Below are 24,361 nucleotides of genomic sequence, written 5' to 3'. Positions count from 1 at the left end.
GGGGAGGGGCTGGAGATTTGAAAAACTACTGGGAGGGTTGGACGGTAAAGGTGATGCCTTTGAGTAAAAATGACAGATGAAACAAGCGGCAAAGACGTAAGGGAATGACAATGACACAAAGTCAAATAACAAACAGAGACAGACACGGAAAGGCAAGAACAAAACAGTGATTGGCAGTGGGATAAAATAGAATTTTCTGAGAATATCTGGGCTGTAATATGGAAGGTGTTCACTTTCAGGGTATCTGATTAGAAATTACACTGATTAAAGTGCCTTTATTTTGACTGAGTTCCAACTGTTCTGACTGCATATGTGGAGGGATATTTGGTTATGAAAGTGACTTAAACTTCACTCAGTAGGAACTAACCAGGTGTGCTAGATGTGTTATGTAAATGACCTGCAGTGGCAGTGGCTGCCCTGGCAGTGGCTATTCATGCCATGGGGGGAACCCTGCTAGCACCATTTTGGTTTGTCATGCCCCGACTCGCTCCAGGAGGAGTGGCACCACCTTCGTGTCTGGGTGTCCCACACCGCCTCCAGCTGAGGCCCCAGTACCACCTCAACACATTGTAGCTGCGTCTTTCCAATAGACGGGTTGAGGTTTGCTGCTGAACACCATGTACAAGTGACTCACAGGCCGGATCTCAATATCAGAACTCATGGCAAAAGGCATTGTGTCCATCCTCTGTCCACTTACAGGTTCCCAATTCTCCCAGTACTCAACTTTTCTTATGACAGAGGATTTCTGTTTATTGGTCACTTTAACTCACATCAGCTTATATTTACTTTCAACCTTACAGCTGCAGTAGTTAACTTTTATTTAAAAAAGGACTTTTTTAAAACATATTAACTATCGCTGTGTTATGATGGCATAAGACAGAATCTGTGAAAAAAAATCAAGTTCCTCTGCCTCTTCCCTTTGGTCCTGCTGCCCGCTGCAGAAATGCACAGTCAGTAACAACCAATCAGAGCCAGGAGGAGGGTCTTAGCGCTGTCAATCACACTACTGTTCACATCATCCTCCTTTCTCTCTGCTATGCTACAGCTAGTTCTCCACAACAGGACCTGCTGTGAATGTCAAGGCTAGTTAGCATAGCCACCGATGACAGTGGATAAATGGTTTTCTTGGAACGGTAATTTGTTTTTTAGCAAATTAAGCAGCGTGTACATGAGCATGATTGATAAGGCTAAGACCGTCTTTCTGGCTCTGATTGGTTGTTGTTGACAGTGAGTGGTGCATTTCTTGAGATTGCAATAGCAGCAGTGGGAGGAGGTGGAAAAGTGCAATATGCTCACAAATGATCTGACTCATGTTATCCTGTCATGACATATGTAAAAATACAACAAACAAACAAACATATTGTTTAAATAATGTTAAAATAATAAAGTTTGTGTGGAAATAAATGCTCTTTACAGTAAAACAAATAAAAAAGGGATGAGCAATGACAATGGCATTAAGAGACAAAAGGGATCAACAAATGGATACATGCAAAGTATTATTTCAGATTAAAAAAAATACAATTTTAAGAATAAGTGTGGCTTGACCTCAGCTCTCCTTGCTAACAATAATTAGCTATGTGTAAAAACAGCTGCAACAGAGGGCCAAACACAAATTAGACCAAGCATCAAAATAAGAAAATTATTTTTATTCCTTCAGCGACAAACAAGCCCTTCCATTTCTGTAATTTCACCTCCATCCAATAAACGATGTATGAAGCACGTTTGTACCTTGTGTCTGCAATCAGACCTTTCCACCACACTATGCTTCATGAAAAACAAACTTACCAAAGAAGTGCATGAAAACAGTTTGTGTTCTGTGCTCTGCCATGGTTGCTATGGTACATTTATGTAATGTACGTTGAGCCATGCTTGAACTCTGTCTGTGTGAGCAGTGCAGTAAACAGAGGTAAATTGCTCTATGTTGCTGCTTTTTCTCCATTTCTACCATAATGTCCACAACAGCTCTTTGCTTCCTCTGGGTGAAATGCTGCGGGAAAGATAAATGAATGACCTCCAACAGCAAAGAAGCATACATAGAACATAGAAAAAAAAAACCCACACAATCTTTTTTTCCGCCCTCACTCTGTGATATAAAACCAAACTTTGTATTTTCTGTTTACATACATTTCCTTAGAATTAGGTAAAATTGCACTTTTAAACATATCTAATTTTCTGTGAAGCTTCCTCTTTTAGTCCTGTACTTCCATTTGAGACTGCTGCATCCTAAATGGATAAAGGAGGGTTATAGGAGATCCTTCTTCCTGACGGCTGTTAGTCTATAACCATCATTGCTCCCAACAAGCACAATATTTACCTCCATGCTAGTATTTGTGTAGTTTTACTGTTGCAGAATTTTATTTTTTAATTGTCACTAATTGTGAATAGTCTGTTTTGTAATGCTCAAATCGACACTTAGGTTTTGTAAATTTTTCATATTTTTTTTTACTAATTTTTTTATTTGTTTTGTTTGTATTTCCTCTAATTCATATAAAGCACTTTGAAATGCTTTGTTGCTGAAAATGTGCTATATAAATAAAATTAAATTACTTTACAAGGTGTTTATGAACACAAGGTGTTTATTACGTCTTTATGAAGTACTAGACATCATTTAAAAAAAAAGTATTTATCCATTCAGACCAATGCTGTAATACGTCACATTACTTCTTTATGAACATCAAGATAGAAAATATCTTAAGCATAATAATCCTAACTGACCAAAAACAGTAAATTTGATTTTAACATTGAGGGAACTGATTATTTTCCTAAAATTATGTAAATATCTGGTTTCATCTGAACATGCTGCCTGGACGCCTACATACAGATACAAACAGGTGAATGTAAAAAGCAGCTTATGTCACTCCAGCTCAGTGAAGTGAGCGTATATCTGTTGAACCCACTCACGCCAAATTAATCGTATTTTAAGACTAATCAAGAGTTTACTGTGCTGTCATGCACATATTGTGATGCATATACATGGAAATGTTGTTTTTGTTGCTGCTGTCACTCAAATTGCTGTTGCAGCACCTTGTGAGATGCTTAAGCCAGCAGAGGCCAGATGCTCTGTAGGAGTGTGAATGTCTGTGTGGGTGTGTGTGTGTGTGTGTGTGTGTGCGTGCGTGTGCGCGTGTGTGTGTGTGTGTGGGCCTGTGTCTGTCCCTGACACAGGCCTCCCAAACACACATCCTGTGTGTTTGGGAGGTGTTATGTCGAAGAGGATGTTCTCCCTCTCTGTGGATGTGTAGCTGCAGCTAAGCTAGCTCATTCTGACACACGCATACACACCCCTACACACACATGCTTGCTTCTTAGCTATCTCCTCTGTTCCACCGGCCCTTTGGTAAATAACACCATTCATGATCTTTGAATATGTTGCTGAATATAAATGAATTCTGTTTTTATTCAATCCGTCATCCCAGTGCTGTCACATTACATTAAGACATGAAAAGTTTTCTACCAGTTCTGAACACACTGTGACTGATTTGTTTCAAATGAAAGTAAAATATTTTCTCAAATGTGACCATTTATAGTGCTTTACTAGCAATTAAATAAAAAATGTTATTTGAGTGTTGTGCAGCGTAAAAATGTATTCAATATATTTAGTCAGGTTTTCCCTGTCTGGTATTAAAGTTTGAGCATTTGAACCAATTGTGACAAAAAAGCAAAAAATAAATAAATCTGTTAGAGGTTATTTGTTTTCTAATGTCATTGTAAATGGAGTTTGAACTCAGGGTTAGGGATATGAAAGGGTTTTAGGTTTGGTGCTGTGTTTGCTTGCAGCCAGATAAAGACTTACTTACAGATGGCTGCTTCCCAAAACCCCTGTTTGAGCTGACTCTGCTGACTCTGCAGACTTTGCTACATGGGACAGGGCACAGCAGATTAGCATTTGGACTGAGCATGACATGATGCAACAGAATCATTTTTTCCAAAAACTGCTTGCTGCATGAGCAGGCACTTTTAAAATAGAGGTGCGTAGTGCGTGAGTGCCCCATATATAGAGGCTGATAATTCTTGACCCAGTCGTCCGGGATTCTGTGTGTCTTCCCGCCGCTCTCTCTCTACCATCTTTCTGTCCTAAATGCTGCAACTTAAAAGGCCAGTAACAAAACGACAGTCATGTTTAGGTGATGCAAAAGATTAGAAATCATGTGGAAGATGATGCTCTGGTCAGATGAAACCAAAATTGAACTCTTATTTTTCTTGCAGTAAAACTTTCAATGCTTAATAAGATCATCTTTTAGCTATGTTACTGAGTGGCATTTGCACAGAGTACTGTTCTAAAATAATATTTTTTCTGGATCAGTCACATTGCCTTCTCTGGTTAAGAAAGCCAGCATGTGAAATCACGTTTCACTGTCTGACAAACGCTTATGAAGATAGTAATTTTCCCAACCCATTTTTAGCTTCATAAGTCATCAGTGAAATGACACGGTAAAAAAATTACATCCAAAGACTCCAGGTGGTGAGGTGCATACACAGTTTTATACAGTTTTCATTGGATAATTCACGTTAATTAATACACTTAAACTTTATCATTTATTATTTAGTTGTACAGCATTATAATGGAATCAAACAATATGATTTCAAAAAGAATCTAAAGTCTACTTCTGGGGGAAAAAAATAAAATAAACATGGCCTGAGCCTCATTCTTCCACTTGCATGCATCACAGTGTGATGATGTTAGATGAACGATGAGCCTTGCTGTGCTGGGGATTCTCCGGCGTAGCAGTGGCTCAAGGTCAATTTTTGTTCCATCAGACCACATATTTTGTGTCACACTCTGAGCTTAGGATTTCATTTTTCCCAAGCAGCTGGCCTGCTACTTTAAGTCTCTGCTTGTCGTCTTGGTCAAGGTCCTTCACGCCTGATTAATTTACCTTATAATGCAGAACGAGTCATGATACTCTATCACATACTCCCTTCTTGGACTTGCTGGCGTTCCGGTGACAGCCATTTTTGGTCAGTCAGTTGGGAGGTGCCCAACTTTATGTCTGCAGGCCCATTAAATAAATAAAAAATATTACTGAAAGGCCCATTTATTTCAGGAACTTGATCACTAAGTCAGACACATTAGCTACAGTATATAGATTAATTACACACAGTTGTGGACCTTTGTAATCTGATGAACGAGCCTCATCTGAATGCATATTCTAAGTTATTGAATATGACTGTAAATGAAGTAAGTGTAAACAAAAGTGTTCTGAAAAGTTTTCTTTGGTTTTATTAAACATGGAGCTGAAGACGAAAGGAAATCTGGATGGATTTGAGCCAGAAACCAGAACCAGAAACACTTGGACATTGCTATTTGCTGTGAAATTTTTTTTGTTTCAAATTAAAGTCCTTAAGTTTGAGTCTAAGACAAATCTTCGGTCATTAAATCTTCAGTCTTTGTTTTTGTAGCTTTACATTGACTCCTGTTTAAGTCGCAATCTCCAGTCCCTGTTTTCGTCCTGAAAAATTAAATACTTTCTTTCATACTTCTTTCAATCCAAACGTCCTCCAGGTCTTAATAATGTGCCTCTTCGAGATGCGATAAAATCTAATCTCCTACCAGAAATCGCACACACATTTCTAATCAGTTCACATTGTTATTATCATTATTATTCTGAGATGGCCACCATTTACGCATCACGGCTAAGTTGTCACCTAGAGCTATGGAATTTTTTTTGTTCTTCTCTCTTGAAAGTCTGAAGCACACCACAGGCTGGATGTGGTTTAAAAAAATGAAGGGGATACTTAGCTTCCATGCACAGCTCATTGAAGCTGCAGAACAGAAGAAGCACTGCATGCAATTTCAGAGACTTGTGTTAGCACACATCCATTATGTACTTGTAAGTAATCTTGACTGGGGAGTGCTGTCTGAAATAGAACGTGGTATTTTGGGCCTTTACCCCAAAATGATGATTACAACATCTCTTGTGGTGGCCGGCCGGTTTATTTCACAACTTGTCAAATCTTTTGCTGACTCTTCAGACAACTCTGCAACCCTTGACCACCAGCAACACTGCAACACAACACAATGGAGAGAAATCTGCCATGTTAGCAGGTTTGATATTAGCCTCATGAGATCCTTTGAGCCAAGAGGATTGCTTTTTGTTGCTGACATGGAAACAGCCAGCACATCAGGCATTCAGCGCTCAAGATATTTGGCAGCTCCAATGCTAACATTGTGCCATTGCTTTAAAACATGTAATATTAGTTTATTAACAGTTTTGCAGCTACACATTGGCTTTCAAAAATATTTACACCTCATTTTAGATGTCAATTTTTTTATGATGGAGAGAAAAATTGAGACCATTTTAAGTACTTTTCCTTATTTTGACAGACATCTATTCTCTGTAATTCGACTAGACAGCAAAACTCAGTTTTAAATATTGTCCACACTCTTCAGTTAATACTTTGCTGAAGCACATTTTGATAAGATTTTAGCATTGCACTTCGTGACCAGGTAATATTTACCAATGCTACCTTACAAAAGTTCTCCAATTCTGCCAGATTGTAAAATGTTCTCTTGTTGAGACTCAGTTGATGTACTGGGCTGATTCTGTACTCTGACAAAGGTATTTCAAACCTTCAGTTATGTCTTTGGTCAGTATTTGTATATAAACTGTAAAGCTGTTCATTATTAAGACAAGGACAGAAAGGTAACCCCACAGTATCATTCATCCCCCTCCATATTTTAGTGCCGATATGATGTTTTAGAGCACATAAAGAACTCATGATAACAGCAAAACGTAGATTTTAGAAGTGTAACCAAAAGTTAAGTTCCATTTTTCATCACAAACACCTATTTTTCACCTGCTTTTGGGAGATTTTAGCAATGAATTGATGTTATTTAGAATGAAAAAGCTTCTGTCTTTTGGTCGTATTCACTAACAGTACAAACTAGAAATCCTCGCAGCTCCTTCAGTGTTACTTCCAGCTTTCCTGATTAGTTAATATAATTTACCAAAAAACAAAAGAAACTTTAGGTAAAGTAGCTTGTGTAGTATACTTCAGCAAATATCACCCACCATTAAACCACATGGGAATAATCTGTGAAAATGATCTTTTGCTTCACTTGTTTTGTGTTTTGCTTGCACAGCGTTGTCTAACTCGCCAAAAAGAGCTATTTTATACGGCTTTTTGACCTTTGCTCCCTCAGTCTTCTTTCCCCCCCTCCAGCTAAAACAATGGTTAACTGAAAGATAAATATTTATGCCACTGAACTGCAATGGGATTTTGGCCTGGGATCTCTATGAATTTTTCATACGCTGCAAGACTGCAGAGGAGCTTTGGGAGCTGTTCAGGGATCTGTTTAAAGCTAATGTTGGGAGGTGCGGTGAACTGATGTCGCAGAGAGATAAAACTCCAGTGATACAAATGTTCCTGTGCCGCGGAGAAAGACGAGCGTCTTCCAGACAGGCGTTTTGCTGTTACACTAAAACCAACACAAACTCAAGTTGTCCACATTTGAAAAATGTATTGTTTGTAGCCGTACGTTTTCCGCGCGCTCTCTCAATTTGACTTTTTGCATATTTTATGAACCCTACGCCGCTCGCAGCAATCCTGTCGTCTGGGTTCAGAGGTCGCGCCGTGTGACGAGCGCTCACACAGCAAGAGGCGAGAAATTGGTGGGAAGAACAAACGGTCGATGTTTCTGAAAATGTAAGAGGCCAGCGCAGGTCTCGCTTCATGACAGAGGTTACAGCTGCACTGCCTTCGCTGTGCTTGGAAAGTCTGCATGTGTCCTGCTACGGCAGAGTTGGGTTCATCTGTTAGCTGTCAAACATGTTCAGACTGATGTCAAAACCAGACCGAGTCCTCCTCTTGATGGTTTGAAGGTCCATGTGGTATTTGCTGCTGGTATAGGCCAGTGAAGAATTTGAATATGTATCTTGAAGTGCGGAAGTGTTCACCGTCGGATCGCCTCTCTATTACTCCGGCTTTCATCTGTGAGTGTTAATCAGACTTAATAAGTTGAAAATGTAAATTTCGAAGTTCAGCTGAAGTGCAAATGTAACAAAGCGGTGCAGACAAAACGGGAAGAGATAACGAACTGCAACAAAGCGCTTTTAATGCCGATCAAACGAAAGGTCGAAACTTACTTTTGAGGTGAGAGGAAAACAAAATGAAAAACTACAGGTGAGGCAAGAAATGTAATTCTACCTAATGGCTGGCAACACAAACGTCTCTGACTGAGTGGGAGGTGTGAGGAGAGAATGGAAATACCTTTCTGATGTTAATATTCTTCTGAGCGTTAATGAATGCTCTTGTATGCAGACACAAGCGAGAGTTTCATTATCTCCAAGGCTCTGGAAACTAAATTACGTGAGACAACCACAAAGGGAATTAATTACTGAAAATCTGGGATGGTGAAATGTCTAATTTTGTTGTGGGAGAGACAGCAGCTCCATAAAGCCATAGAGCAGAGTTATTATCTGGATGGTCTCCTCTTTCAAAATTTTAATTTTGAGGTTGTTGACTTTTTAATTGATGACCTCAAACATAGGATTGATGCAATCCTAGAGTATGTATGTCATTTCAATATAGTCTGTTGCATTTGAATGGATAATTGATGCATAGAGTAACATACTTGTTAGTCCTTTTTCTTTTTTTTTTGCAAAGCTAGTCATAGTAACTAGTGTTGCATGACCTACTGAAAATTGTCCTGAAATTGACTTTTTGCGATAAGCCAATATAAAATTTAGCATAATTGTAAAGTGGAATGCAAATACATGGTTTCCAATTTCTTTCCCTCAATAAAAATCAGAAAAGACGACGCATGTATTCAACCTTCTTCACTCTGATATTTTCATTAAAATCACCCAGTTAAATCACTTATTAATCTTAGTTAATCTGCCTCTTTGTGATATCTCATTATCAATACAGCTGTTCTAAAAAAAAAAAGAAAAAAAGGTTGTGTTTTAGTGAGCCAACAGCTTCATAAAGATCAAGGAACACGTCAGACAGGTTAGGGAGAAAAGTTTTGGGGGGAGTTTGATCTCTAGACAAGTTTCTGTTCAATCCATCACCTGGAAATTCAAAGAGTAACAAAAGCAAAGCTACAAAACGAGGCCTTCCGCCTAAACTGACAGGTTGGACAAGACGAGCATTAATCAGCATCTTTGGAGAAGATGGAAAGATCCTAAAGGTCAGGCGGGAGAATCCGTCAGCAGACGAGTTATTAGTTGTTCCTTCCACAAGCTTCCACAGTGTTTCAATCACTGTTGATGGAAAGCTATCAGAAGTCCTGTTTGCAGTTTGCCATAAACCTGTGGTAGAAAATGTTCTGGTTTGATGCTAAAAGCTGTGTGTGGCGAAATAATAAAAAACAAGATCACACTCGACGAACAGTTCCTGCAGTGCAAATTGGTGGTTGCAGCATCATCCTTAGGGGAGTGTTTTGTTCTCAAGTAACAGGGAAGCTGTTTGGAGTTGATGGGAAGATAGATGGAGCTAAATAAAGGGCAATAATGAAAAAACAACTGTTGGAAGCTGTAAAAGACTTGAGGCTTTTATGGAGGTTCAGCTTCGAGCAGGAGAACAAACCTTAAACATACAGAAAAGCTGCAATGGGACGATCTAGATCCAGTTGAGATCCATGACATATTGAGCTAAAAAACAAAGAAAAGTGTTAAAATGTTGAAAACCAGCATATTTTCTTGTATGGTCTGGCAGAATATTTACAGACGGCCGTTTACCATCGTTGCCGGTCCTTACCCTGCTCTGCTTTACTTGTGGTTTTGCCAAAACAAGCAGTTGATCTGTGACCATGAAAAACCCCAAGTTCAAATCCTCCTGAGGCATTGATTAGCTCTTCTGTCGGTTCAGATCAGGTTAATCAATAATCATTTAGTGGGAGCTCTTGAATTTGGCCTTGTTGGGTCAGCAATTAACTTCTAAAGAGTAAAACCACCACAGATATTTAAATAATCAATATGTAAACTCCACCAATAGACATTCAAGTCACACAAAACGATCAGCCGCAAGGAGCTGAGACCAGATATTTACATACACTGTACAAAAAGACACGCAATATGTTTTTGTTTTTTTTTCTGTCCGACATTGAGTCAGACTAAACTTTTTCTGTTTTTAGACATGTTTAGATTGTCAAACGTAAATGCTGGAAAGATATATATATATATATATGTATTTCTTTTCAAAAGTCAGAAGTTTATTTTCTATTTGATAGAATTTTCTTCTAATCTAAAAGACTTGGGACTTGGAAGACAATCCTAGTACTGTCTTCCAGAAAATACTTTGTCCTTTACTGAATTTTCCAACCAGTGATCAAGTTTTTTATGCTTCTTTTGGTATAATGGCTTCTTTATCTCTGACCATGATCTTCAGTAGTGTGGGGTTGATCCACACATCTCTTGGACAAAGAACCTGTTTATTTATTGAACAGTGTGATGGCTGGATATTTCTACCGTGTTGAACAGATGAACGTGGCGCCCTCAGGCATCTGAAAAATTGTAGGTAAGTTGGTCCACAATTCTTTCAGACATCTTGACGGATTCTATGGGATTTTCCCATGATGCCTCACAAGGAAAGACGTGCTGCCTGGAAAAAAAATAACTATAGTTTTAAGAAAAATAACTGATTTAAACCAGAGCGTGTTTTGTCTGATTGTGAGATAGTAAGTTGGTAAAACTTTAATTAATAGCACCATTAAGAAAATAAATTAACAAAGGACTTTACAGCAAAACATGAGATACTTTGATGCGTTATTCCATTTGAATAATACAATTACCTAACTGGATATTAAGAGACCACAGTACGAAAAGTATTTATGTAAAGATCTGATTTCAAATTACATGTAAAAAAAAAAAAGTAAAATGCGTCTGACTTCAACTTTCACCCAACTTAAATATTTTTTTTTGTATAGATGTCTTATGCTTCTCCTGAATAGTTTGTATATTTAGAAAACTGTAAACACCCATGTATAATCTGAAGTCATTTAGAGATAATCTGTCTTTTTATCTGCTGTCTTAGCAAGGCTTGTTGTGCAGTGTCCTCTCAATTGCTATGTATTAAATCAAAAAAAGGGTTAAACAAATCTTTCTTTCTGGTACTCATTAGGGATTGCAGCCCAGTAGAGGACATACTTGAATATGAGGCAAAAACATTTGGACAGCTACGAGGACGTGGTGAACATAAATCACTAATGGACCTGTCAGTAGTGTATCAATGGACGGGCAAGGGATGATGTGACCGGCGCATAATGAACAATAAATCACATAAATGGTGGTTGCTGTACACCAGGTTGGCTGAAAGTTCCCACCTGCCAACTTTTTTGAAGAGAACACCATCTGCATAGGAGAGATGTCTACCCTGTGTGGCTTACAAAGGTAACCTGGTCTACAGAGAATTAGAGAACCGTGTTATGTTTGTAGAAATGTGGCAGGTGTTCTTTTGTCTCAGAGTAACTCGGTGTTTTCCTACAATATAGCAACTTGCAGTTTAGGAGGAACCAATATGTTGTCAGGAGACGCATCACCTATATGTGGTTTCCGTTGGCATGGCTACACTGAACTTGTTTTCTGGGAAATGCCTTCCAATCTATGAGACGAAATGACCTCCATCCTTTAACTTAATGCAGAATAAGCCTGTCCTTGTTGCTTTTTTCCTTGGACAGAAGTTCCTTCTTTGCTGCCTTCCCAGACAAAAGGCTGTTGTCCAAGTCTTTGTCTCACTGCAGATACACAAACATCCTTGAGAGTCAAGATCCTGCAGTCTTCCTGGTGTAGTTTTTCTTGCAGCAATAGCCTTACATAAATAGACAATGTTGATTTCTTTGAAGTGAACAATTGCTAGTAAATTAAATTAAGTAGATCATTAATTTTAAATGATAGTGATTTAACTTGGACTACCTCACCATATCTTGACTTCTTGGGATAATTTAATTGTTTTAACTTTCACTGGGAGTGAAAGCTTTCATACAACTGTCATATTTGATCTCTGATTAATCACAAGTGAGAGAGACGTAACCTGTTCAACTGCTGCAAACATTTGACAAAGTTTTCTTCAAGTTCAGCTGGTTCTGCAGGGAAATGTGAAGTTGCAAATAAGTTTGAAAATACATTTGTAGCCATGTATTATTTCTTTTTTTTTTTGGAAGTGCAAGGTGCGAGCTATAACTTTTAGTAATAACATTGTGTTCATACTTTGATCATAGACAGAGCGCAAGATATAGAGTCCTGCGGGTAGAGGAGGCGCACATGAAAGTGTCATATGGAGTGTCTGGACTGTTCGTGAAACCTTGTAACACCTCGTAAAGTGTCTATTCATCATCTCTTCTGTCAGCACCTGTCCATCTCTACTTTCATACACTTATACCTGCTGCCAGTCCTATCAAACTTCCCTACCACATGGCACTCTTTCTGCATCCATCTCCCCGTCTCTGACCGAATCCCATTCCATCTTATTCTCACCTCTCAAACCCTCACCCACCTCTAGCCGTCTCCTCCCTCCACCCCCCCATCTATCCTATTTTACTCCTGTTGGCATGACTGATTGCTGAAACCGGGCTGGCTCGCCGCTTTGCCGCCTGCAAAAAGTATCTCTCGCAAGCCGCAACCACGCCGGCCCTCAATAACCAGCCGCTGCTTGCATTGATTACCCTACATTGCAAGGAGATAATCAGTGGGTGTGACCAGATTTTGAAACACGATGGGGCCCATGCTTGTGTTCAAATGAAGCTGATCGTGCTGGTTTTTAATCAGAGCTGCAGAGGACGCTTAATCAAGCGGTGTTTTGATGGATTCAAAGAATGGGAAACCCATTCATCAAGTCAATTACACATTAATCACAAGCTCACCCGCAGATTGGAGAGTGAGACATGAGGAGGGGCTCTGCTTTGTTCTAGGAGTTAACAGCAAGAGGCATTATATAAAACCCTCTTATCCGTGGCAATAAGAGCATGAATTATTATACCAAAAAACTTAATCTGTCAATGGATGTTGATCAGCCAATCGTTCTTGTTTCGCAAAGGGAGATGAAAGTGTCACCTTTTAAACAATGCCTGTTGGATTTCACTTCCTCAACAAGCCGAATATAAACAAGTCAAAGATTGTTTTGTTCATCACCAGTTTCTTGCAAAACAATTCTCATTCCGCATTTTATCACTTGAAGTCACAGGTCCATAAAAGTGAAGCAGAATGAAAACGACACATTTTTGATGAGTAAAATAGTGAATCATAAAAATAATAATGGTAAATAATAAAATATGCCACACATTTTTCAATACATGGTGAAGAACCTTTTGCTAAAATCACAGTTTTTGGGGTAAATCTCTATCTGCTTTGTATAATCTAAACAAAGGAGCTTTGGCTGTGTGGTTACAGTCCTTGCCCTGGTAGAAAGCTGATGTCCGACCCAGTCAGTTCGTCTGCAGCCTCCAACAGGTTGTCTTCCAGGATTGTCATTTATCTGTTACCCCCAACACATGATGCTGACCCCACTGGGCTTCACCCTGGGGGTACTTTACTGAGGATATTTATTTTAACATTTCACATAGTCTCTGATCAGAGCAGCATCTTCCATGTTTATGTTTCCTACATGGTTTGTAGGAAAGAGAATAATACAGACCTTAATGTAAAGGAATCAAAAGTAAGTTAAAATCCAGTGAAAAATACCAACATTGAATTTAACTCACACCTAACAGACATGATTAGTAAACATGAAAACATTCAGTTCCAGTTTGTTACCTAACAAAAGGTAAAGTATTCCTACACATCTCACACTGATAAATAATTTAGTTTCACAAGTTTGGAATTTGTCAAGAAATAAACGCTGAAATTTGAATCATGAAAGCTTAGTCAGAGTGAGTATGTGTACATACGAACTTTAACAGCTAAACATAACACATCTTGGCATCAGCTGAGGTGAATAATGCAAAAGTAATAAGATGATAACAGAATGGTATTTATGGAAAACATGTATTTTTTTTGTATGATTTCTAAAACTGCAAAGGAACTGGCAGCAGACTCATAAACATTTAGAGGAAAGATATTTAAGACAGAACGTTAGAAAATCACAAAAAAGACATGTCAAGCATATTAAATTTGTACTTTGTGTAAAAAGAATGAATAAAAATGTATTAATTCAATCATTTCAAAGCAAGTTTGATATAAATTAGATCAGATTTTATGTGACTGATTTCTCTTTTTCAATAATATATACGACTCAAGTCATAAAATCTTCAGCTTTATTTTTAATACTTAATCAGACAGCTCCTAAAATGAGTAAAAACTCAAACTGCATGTCAAGTCATTATTTTCCCTTTGCTTTAACTTTTGTTCCATCTCACATATTAATCACGACAGAATTATGCACACAAAGAAACAATTCTTTTGTACTTTTATGTGCCTAATTAATGTCCCAGATTCCAGCATTTATGAAGTACTACCTATTAAATATTTTCATTCTAGAGGAAAAAAGGGTTTTATTTATACTGTGAGTAAATTGCAGTCAAGGAACTTTTATATACCAATTTTGATCACTTTTAAAGGGAATTTGTTGCACTAGTGTTTTCTTTTTTGTGGTTTCCCAGTAACTCCCCTGCTTCACTTTGTTGCCTAAATTTATGATTGTTTGCATTTTTGCTGTCAATATGATGCTTACTTTAATTACTGACTTTTAGTCAGAAGTTGGGTCTGATGAAAATTAGCAAAATTAGGCACATTTACAATAGGGTTAGAAAATCTCTTTGTCACATATCCCCAATTTTAAAAATCTGTATATATCTGCAATATGCAATTCCATAATCTAATCACTTTAATTTTAATCTACTCATCTTTTATTATTCATATTTTTTCTCATTTAATTCATTGTTGCAAACTTCAGCTTCTACCATTTTGCCAGAAATACAATTACTCCTTTGTAGTCCTTTACTGCCTGATGTCGTAAAACTGTCACAAACTGAAAGTTACAAATGTTTTCTCAACATGCCTCAAATCACAAGTATGAACCAGCGTTGTTCCTTTTTTGGCTATATTCTGATGAAAATCAGATTAATACCAATTTAAACAGAAGATCGAGTATCACACTTCTCAAATCTTTTAATACCACATTTATTTTTCTTTCCACTTTGCAATAATAAACAAGTTTTTTGCTTGGCCATTGTATAAAATCCCAATAAAGTAAATTAGCTTTCAGCTGTGATTTGACAAAACATTAAGAATTCCCGGGGGGTTTCAGCCAGTCGCTGTTTTCTGCGCAGCACATTTTAACCTAGTTATTCATACATTTGTAAATAAAACATTGTAAATGATCAATATAATCTCTTTTCTGGTTGATTTAACATCTTCACCTCACTTAATTGAACAACCATCTCCCCTTTTACGAAAGCAGTGGCATGTGCAGATTCGCTGACTGGCTTCTGCTGCTCGAGCGCAAAAAGGAAAACGGAGAAAATGAATTGTATTTTTCAAGAACCGTCTAAGCTGGAGGAATAATACATTCAATTTGATCCACTTAAGAGTTGGCACACACACACACACACACACGCGCGCACGCACACACACACACCACCCACATTTTTTTTGGGACCACGTCGGCATCACGTTGCGTTAGCATGGTAATGAACCAATCATTTTTCATCAAACAAAACCTGATCCTGGTCCTAAAGTGCTCTTGTTTTGATGCGAGTGAAGTCAATTGAGCCAGTTACATTTGGTAAAGTGGACACTGCTGCAAAGTGAGCATTAAAGCTGCTTGTTCAGCAGCTTCATGACAGATCCAAATGTACCAGTCAGTGGTTTATTTCAGCTGCTTGAATATGAAATGGCAGATGTACTCTATTATTCATAAAAAGAGGACTGATGCAAAGCAGCAGAAAAGCTGAGAAATCCAAAGCTATTAATTTCACATATTGGCTCACTTGGAATCCCAGGCTTGATCAAGACTGATGCTGAAGAGTATTTTTAGGATGTTTTTCACACTGCTGACACACTTTATTTTTCTGTCTTGTCACACATGTTGAACTCCATTTTGTGAAGCATCAGATCCTGTGAAGTGTGTATTTTTCACGATCTTTCATAATGTTTTTTGTGCTGCATTGAAAGGTCCAACTTTTTCTGTGTGCTCTGTATCAGTGAAACGTAAGTTGCTTTTATTGTGATATCGCTATTTTATTAATTCTATACTTGATGATTACCTTGTCATCTTGGGTTGTTATGTTCATTATAGGTTTATTGTCCCTTATTCAGTTCAGTTTATATGTATATATCAGATCACAACACATCAAAAAGTCATTTCATTTGAATCAGACAGATTACAGTTAAACCTTATCAAATGATGCTTTAAATTATGTTCATTTTTCAAATTGGTTTAAAAGAAAGTGTATCCAGCTAACTGCACAGAGTTATTGACTTGCAGCATCCATCCTCCTGGATGAGCATGTAGCGAAAGTGGAAGGTCAATTGCATTGAGCTGTTGACTTTGCGACAATCCCCTCATATTGATTATGCACTCGGCGACAGTGGAAAGAATAAACTCCCTTCAAACAGAAAGAAACCTCAAACAGAACATTTCTATCCAATATTTGACTCAGAATAATACACTAAAAACTTTGCCTTGTAGTTAAAAACACTGAAAGCCAGTCTTGGTTATATCATTTACCCAATTATAACAACTTTTCAACTCTCTTGAGGCTCCAACTACTTTAGGAATTTTTTTTTAAGCAAATATGTTTTCTTTTGTTCTTTAGAAAAATATATGTATCTATAGCGTATGTGGGATTGAAGTAGAAGACAACTGCAAAAACACAAAATCTTACCAAGATTTTTTTGTCTAGTTTCTAATGCAAATATCTTAGTACACTTGAAATAAATCAAAACTAACTTGGAAGTAGCTTTTCAGCAAGATCGGTGCTTGTTTATAGTCAATAACTTCTTAATATTTATGAAAATTTTCTTCAATCATTGGCAGATTAGTTCAGTAACACTTTGAATTGCCTTGTTGCTGAAAATGTGCTATATAAATAAAATTACCTTACCTTACAACATGGGGGAAATGTATCGTTATAAATTAAATAATCTGCCAATGGAAGAATTACTTTTTTCATAAATATTAAAGAATTGACTGTAATAAAGCTCCAATATATTGCTAAAAAGTTATTTTTGTCTTATTTCAAATGTACCAAGATATTTACACTAGAAACTAGGCAAAAATATTTAGTAGTATGTTCAGCTTTCACCTTTTTCTGTCTATTTGAAGTTTAATGGAAACAGATTCAGGACGGAGTTAGACAAATGTGGAAAAACTGAATATAAAACATAAAAACGACTCCATTATTGATGTGGTTTCTGGCACAAAAACATCTAAATCACACATTTACACCACACATAATTTTGTATGCTTTTATTATCTATTTTGGCAACGTCTTCCAACATTTTATCAGCTGCATTTTCTTTTATGTCTTTAGGATAAATCGCTTCCTAGGTTCATCAAATGGGTTGTAATCTCTATTAGTGCTTCAGACAGACTTTTTTTTTACAATTTTCGTCTTGGCTTTCAAACCCTCCACCTGCCTGGTCAAATTCAATCCAAACGCACCACCCCATCATTTCACCCTGCCCCACTTTTAAAGCCATGAAAGGCCGCCCTTTTAACGGTGAATATCTCTCACTGAACCCCTCTCTTTCCTGGCAGTTTCTAAAACCATATTTCATCTGTCAGTTCATATCCAAACCTGAAGGAAGCCAACTGGCCTTCCTCAATCACCGCGTCCAGCCAGAAAGCCAAAGGGCTCTCTATCAGCGGCGGTTCCAGCCAAGGAAAGTCACACTAGTTTCTCTTTGTGTGCCAGAACAGCAACAGCCCATATGCACATTGTGTTTGCGGTGAATAGGGAGGAAAAATAAGTTACACAGCTGCTTGGAACTACAGTTACAATTTGTATTTAAACTTTTCTCCGGGGCTATATCGGGTTGAATCAAACTAAGCCAAGAAAACCATTTGGAAAACACAGAACGTGTTAACAGCATTGCTCTCAATGGAGCCGCGGCCCTGTGAGGGTTTATCTTCCTGCACATTCGCCCTGCTTCAATGTCTCGTATAGATTTTTTGCCTACAAATCCTCATTGATGTGTCTATACACACAGTCTCTGAAGCCAACTGAGATAACCTCGACTGAATCCGATCCTCTCTCTGATAAGTCTCTCTAAATACCCAGAAAAGCAGTGCGATGAAAAACAAACCCACGTCGCTAACGGTGATGACGAATTACCTACCTGCAACAAGGTGCTATCTCCTCAATATCTGCTGCAATGAGTCAGCATACCACATGCAAAAGGTCCACCAAAGGCTGCTGTAATCTGATGACCTAACGTATGTTATGGCATTTTCATGTATTCCACTTGGTGGACTGTTTGTTTTTATCTGTTTTCACTTTAATCAATTCTTCTGCCACAGTCCCCCCAGGCAACTAAATGTTGGGCAGCGTGCCTGGATTCTGGTCCAGTGACCCGACTTTGAATAATGATCTCTTAGAGCTGCATGCAGATAAGACCGGTTGGGAACATACAGTGAGGATTTATCTGGCCAGTCAAATGAGAAGGAGTAGTTTGCTCAGTTGCTGAGTTGCAGCCAAGTAAGGAAATGTGTATATTTCTTCATTCTTCTTTTGCAGGGAGAGGGTGATGTTGCAAAATCCTATTTGTCTGGGAGCCATTTGTTGGGATTGTTATCCAGTCGTTCAAGGTTGGTGAGAGAAAGTCAGGTAAATCACTGTCGCGTGATGCAGGTGAAATTTGCACTTTCAATTAAATGACTTGCACTAAAAAAATATGCAAGAAATTTAGTTTCATTTCACAGACTAAACTTTTGCCACTCTTTGATTTCTAAGCGTTGTGTGTAGGTTAGGGATATGAGAAAGGGGGGGATTTGGGTAAAGTCAACTGGACGAAATAGGATGGTTTTATTTTATTAAATGGGGTTCTTTGAATTTTCAAAATAAAAGAAATACAATACTTTTTATTGCTAATGTATATGTGCACCACGTACATTAACTAATTGCAAATTTGATCTTCTGAATTCTTCATTTCTTCTTTGCCGTTTTGGATGTTTGCTGACTAATACACCAATTAAATTTCATAAACCCAAGTGTTTTTCTGCTACGTTTCATTTGAAAACTGTTCCTTGCCTGTTGCTTGTTCAAATTATGAGGCGTAAAGAAATGCATATGTTACATCACTTGAGCTTATTGAAATTGACATTCTGTTCGTTTTAACTTTTTAATCCAGAGCTGTAAACTGTCTACCGATGTAGATGTAAATGTAAATGCTAAGAAGCGTGTATAATGAAAATCAACACAAAATTTCTTTGTGAGTTTGCGGATCTTGATCAGATTTTCTTTGGTCGGTAAAAAAATGGCGAATCGGGGTGAAATCAGATTAGATCTAGGATTCCATATGAATTACAAGCGGTCTTTTTACATCACGCATATGCAGCTAGCAAGCCTGACTTCTTGCCAGCTATTAGTCTGTTTGGGATACATCCCGGTTGGTGTCACATTCGTTGTTCTGTGTAGCCTAACAGAGGATGTAGAAAATGCCTACTTCACCTTCTGTGTTAACCACTTCTTGGTGAGTAGGCACATCTTCCCTATCATTGTTTGAAAACATTTCCCACCTAAAGCTAATAGTCTGGCTAACTAACTACCCTGTTGTAAACATGGCAGCATTTAGTCTATTCAGCTATTTTAATCCAGACAAATGCTTAAAATATCTTCTTGTTTGGCGTGAAATTTCTATTTTGGGTTGTATTAAGTTTAATTTAGTATGTACAGCTGGAAGTGTGTGTGCGTGCGTGCGTGTGCGTGTGTGTGTGTGTGTGTGTGTGTGTGTGAGTGTGCGTGATTCCGACCAGTGTGTGACGTTTGGGCGAGTACCGGCAGAGTTATGCTTGTTTCAAGTACATTCAACAAATTAGAAAATAATCTGTGTTGTTGAACTCCCTCTACAGGACATGCTTGACATATTTTCTCAAATTGTTTAAATTTTGAAGATGCATAGCTGTTATGCAACATATATGCAATGAAGTAGATTAATTGCTACAGATCAAATCAGGTGGTTAATTTCTGCCTTAGTTGAAAGTCTTTCCTCACACAATGCAAGTCTGCTAAAAAGATGCTTTAACAGTGACTGGTGCAAACTGTATCTTTGAGTGTTTGTAAAGCCCACACTCTTCTTATTCTTTTGATTGTTGAAACCTCCATTTTCCAAATATCCCAGCATCTAACATGACGATACAGCAGCATGCGAGAGGCACTTTTGTGCTCTTAAGCTAATCAAGACCCTTTTACACACAACTGTGTCTAATGACAGCCTGAGCCACCTGGGTGTCTTTAGCTTTGAGGCTAGAAGCACAAAGTCGTTTGACATGGATCACTTCAAACAATCCTTCTCACATATTAAACAAAACAGGAAAGTTGATCTATTTTAAGATGGATAAATGCATGACCTGTTTGTCAAATAGTTTGTCAGGAGTGTCAAACTCATTTAATGTCCTCAAAAATCTGGTTGTGCCAGAATGAATAGCTACAACTGATGAACAATTTGATATAAATATTAATAAATTCCTGTGTCTGCATTTGATAAATAAATACGTCTTAAATAATATTAAACATCTTTTCACATTGATGTAATTTGGTAATGATTGATTTGATTGATAAAGCAACATTTAAGCACACACCTGTTAACCTGTTAGCAAAGTTTCTTCCTGTTCTACTCTCAATAAATGGGTTGGAGAAAACATCAGTTGCAACCTCGGTTGAACTTGCAACTAACCAACTTGCTTTATATTCCAGTCACCCATAAACAGCTATCATTTGGAGATATCAGAAGTAAAAGATACTTATAATAACTATGCTGAAACAAATATTTCCCGAAAGCAGCAAATTCTCATAACTCATCGAAACAATCCAGTTTGAAATGATTTACCTGTCTTTTTTTTGTTTTGTTTTTTTTTTTCAATCAAATTTTGACAGATGCAATCATATTATCTACCATGGTCACAGCAATCATCTATATTGTTGTTGGATATTATTAGACAGCACCAGACTACTGTGGCTGTTGTCAGAGCTCGAGGTGTTAACCGGTGAAAATACAGCGAGTTAGACAGATGTAATGTTTAGAGGGGGCCTCAAGGTTTAAAATGGCAAATGGGATCAATTTACCTTCTCTGTTAATGCCTACATGCTGCTTAGAACCACCATCAGACAGCTGTCCTCCCAGGCTTTGATACAGGATGGGTAGAGAAGCCGGGAGTGAAGAAAAAATACTAAAAAACGAAAACAGCCAAAGAAGTAAAAATGAGATTGTTATCTATAAGAGATTTGAGAAGTGTGTGCGTGCGTGTGTGTGTATATGATCGACAGTGTTTTGCTTTCGACCAGCCAGGGGAGAAATAGGATGAGACAAGTGTACAGTACGCTTAGTCGTATGTGTGTCTTTGTGTAGCTAGGAAACAGTCCCCATGGAAATCGATTAAACCGAGCAGTGAGTCAAGAGAGCGGAAGAGGGGACAAGACAGTGTGTGTTCGTAGAAGTCGGATTGTGCTCTGCAGAAGAGCGACACTGATGTGATGAGGCTTTTTGATCCATTGATTCTCGTCTGTACATGTGTGTGATTGTACCAAACCAAAATTTCACCTGAAAGTTAAATAGATTTCACAGTAATGTTTATCGTGAATGGAACAGGACAAAAATGACAATACCTTATGTCCGTAACTAAGGTAAAGAGGCAGGCAAAAGCTAGGATCAGAATAAAAGGTAGTCGACCCCACAGCAACACTGACAGTATTTACATAAACGCTTCACAGGTGAATATGTTGCTGGTTGGGAAAAGCAGAGGAGGGAAGAAGTCTGTGGTATCTTCATCTTATGTCATCATCTCTTAGGTAACCGATCCATTTCAGCTGGTCGTCTGGGGCCACCAATCATAGAAAGGAAGCTGCAGACTCAGGTTTACATTTTTTTAAAAACCGGCAGCCCCTTTAACACAGCGGTCTACTGAATCAGTGATTTTACTAAATTAATACAAATCCCTTGTTTCTTTGGCACATTTTCTAATATTGCAGCATTTCAACAATAATTTTCAGAGGCAGCTTTATGTGATAAACCAGCATTAAGTTATAACTGTGAAGTGAAGGAAAAAAGACAATGTAGTAAGAATCTATTTCCTCCCAGAGTCAATATGGTGTAGAATCAACTTTACTTTGCATTTTTGATCAGTGTGAGATGGAGGGAATTTGCTAGCAGCAATTTTCAAGACTTCCTACAAAATTCCTGAAGGATATAGTTATAGATTTGACTATGCATTTTTTTAAAAAACACATGTTGAGCTTCAGCTGTATCTGATTGTTTCATTGTAATTAAACATGAAGCAGATGTGCCATCCAACACATTACCCCAATCACAAGTCTTTCACAACCTCTACCATGATTTCTTCCAGTATTGTTGTTCCTTCCATGTTTTCTAATAATCATCTGCTAGTTTCCCTATCCCTGTTGGGAAAAAAGCATCCCCAAAGCATGACGCTGCCACCACCATGTTTGTTCATTGTTAAAAGTTCCAATTGTAGCATTAATACAAAAGTGTCTTTTTATTTTTTCCTCTCTGTATTTGCAGTACATTTATTTTTTGAGTGTTAGTAAAGAAAAACAATCCAATATAAAGTCCTGGCTCTATATAAAGTTTCCTGCAGAAAGTATTCTCATTGTAAAAGATCAGAAAGATCAAGTCAACGACTGCAATTAAGATCTTGGTGTGTTGGGCAGCTGTTGTTTGTAGTTGGCCTTTCGCATTTCTGGTTCAAAACATACTTATAGATATCATGTTCTGTACAACTAACTGATTCATTTGCATGTAATAACTACTCCAAGATAAGACTCAGCTTGAAACTGGGTCATGGAGAGGGTCAGAAGACAAAGTGTTGACTTCTAGGGTGCTATATATGTTCATAATAATCTAAAAGCACTTTGTTACAGATATAAGTACAGTATCAGACACATGACTGGACATTAAAAGTAAGTGAATCTACAGAGGGGGTATAATGAGTTCTTTGACGATGAATAAATAATACAACAGCAAAAGAACAATCTCAATTTAACTCCAATTTGTTCTATAAAAGAGCAGAGGAATGCATTATTTATTCTTCAAATGTAATATTAATGCAGGTTAATGAATAGAGTGGCCACAGGCTATTTTAAAAGTTGAAATGTACAGAATTTCCCCACTTTTCATAATGACCACATTCATATACGACTTTCCATGTCATCAAAAAAAAAAAAAGTCCTGGAAGAAGTCAATCATATTTAAGACACCCAGAAGGGCCAAAAACAGATTCTATTACATCTATTTTCAGCGTACATCAACCGAGACTCCCTCGTGGGCGACGTTGGATTTAATTCAATTTTGCATGAGCAGATAAGATTTAATAGGGAAAAATCTTCCACAGGTATTATGTGCAGAATCTGTGCATGGAAAAAGTGAAAACTTCACAATTTAAGAAAACTCCTAAGAAAACCAACTTCAAGCTTTTATGACTTAATTCTTCCCATGATGCTGTCAAGGTTCAGCGACATAAAAAAGTATTTCCCACCCCAGTTATCACATCTGTTTTTTTTTTGTTTTTTTTTTGTCACATCTGAGATTAGTAAACTACTTTAAAAACAAAAGGTTGTTTACTTTAGGAAATACAACATTTACTAACCTTTAATAGTTGGCTTTTGGAAAAATGTCTCAACTTTTCTGGATAGTTTTCATGAATCGTTTTTCAGCGGTATTGGGTGACATGACAACATCTCAATCACATTTTAAATTCATAGTTGGATTAGGTAAATACAAAATCTTTTTCTTTTCCTTGAACAATTGAGAGGGGGGCTTTCTGGTGTGTTTTGCCCCCTGTCCAACTACATATGGTAAATGCCTGCTGATGCTTAGAAATTGGCCTTATTCTCTTTTAGCCTCTCACCATGTGTAGCAGTTTTTCAATTTAAAGAGGCAAAATTATCTAATTCCTGCCACATAGTGTCATTTTGTCGCATAACTATGTTAACTTCAGTTATAAAAATGGTGCATACATCAAATTTGACTTCAAAGAAAATTGTCTTCATAATTTAACGCCTTGAATTTGCACCCCTGTCTCTTTAAAACTCTGCTTTCTGAAACTCTGCCTTCAGGAAGTCATCACAGCGATGACTTCCTGTTGCACTGAGAAGTAGCTCAGCGAATGTGCAGTTCCACCTGGTGTTTGCTAATTGCTGCAGACTAGTCTGAAGGGGCAGAGTGAAGCGTAGGGAAGGGCTGCTCTAAGGCGGAAGCTTGGAAACGTCTCAGAGGTGGAGCTGGTCCGACTAGATGTTCTACAGAGC

The 24,361-nt window shown here is 37.8% G+C and overlaps 1 long non-coding RNA gene across 1 annotated transcript in view; it reads left to right on the top strand.

Moving 5' to 3' along the window:
- The window catches only part of LOC103459519 (uncharacterized), a 56,827-nt gene extending 38,105 nt beyond the window's left edge, over window positions 1–18,722 (top strand). The window contains exon 5 of the long non-coding RNA XR_532763.2: window positions 18,617–18,722. This is a non-coding gene — a long non-coding RNA (uncharacterized LOC103459519). The remainder of the gene's footprint in view (window positions 1–18,616) is intronic.
- Window positions 18,723–24,361: the final 5,639 nt, after the last annotated feature.

Source organism: Poecilia reticulata, chromosome 23 (assembly GCF_904066995.2).
Source record: "Poecilia reticulata chromosome 23, P_reticulata-male-v2, whole genome shotgun sequence".
In the NCBI taxonomy this organism is placed as follows: Eukaryota; Metazoa; Chordata; class Actinopteri; order Cyprinodontiformes; family Poeciliidae; genus Poecilia; species Poecilia reticulata.
This window is presented reverse-complemented; position numbering and strand designations above follow the sequence as displayed.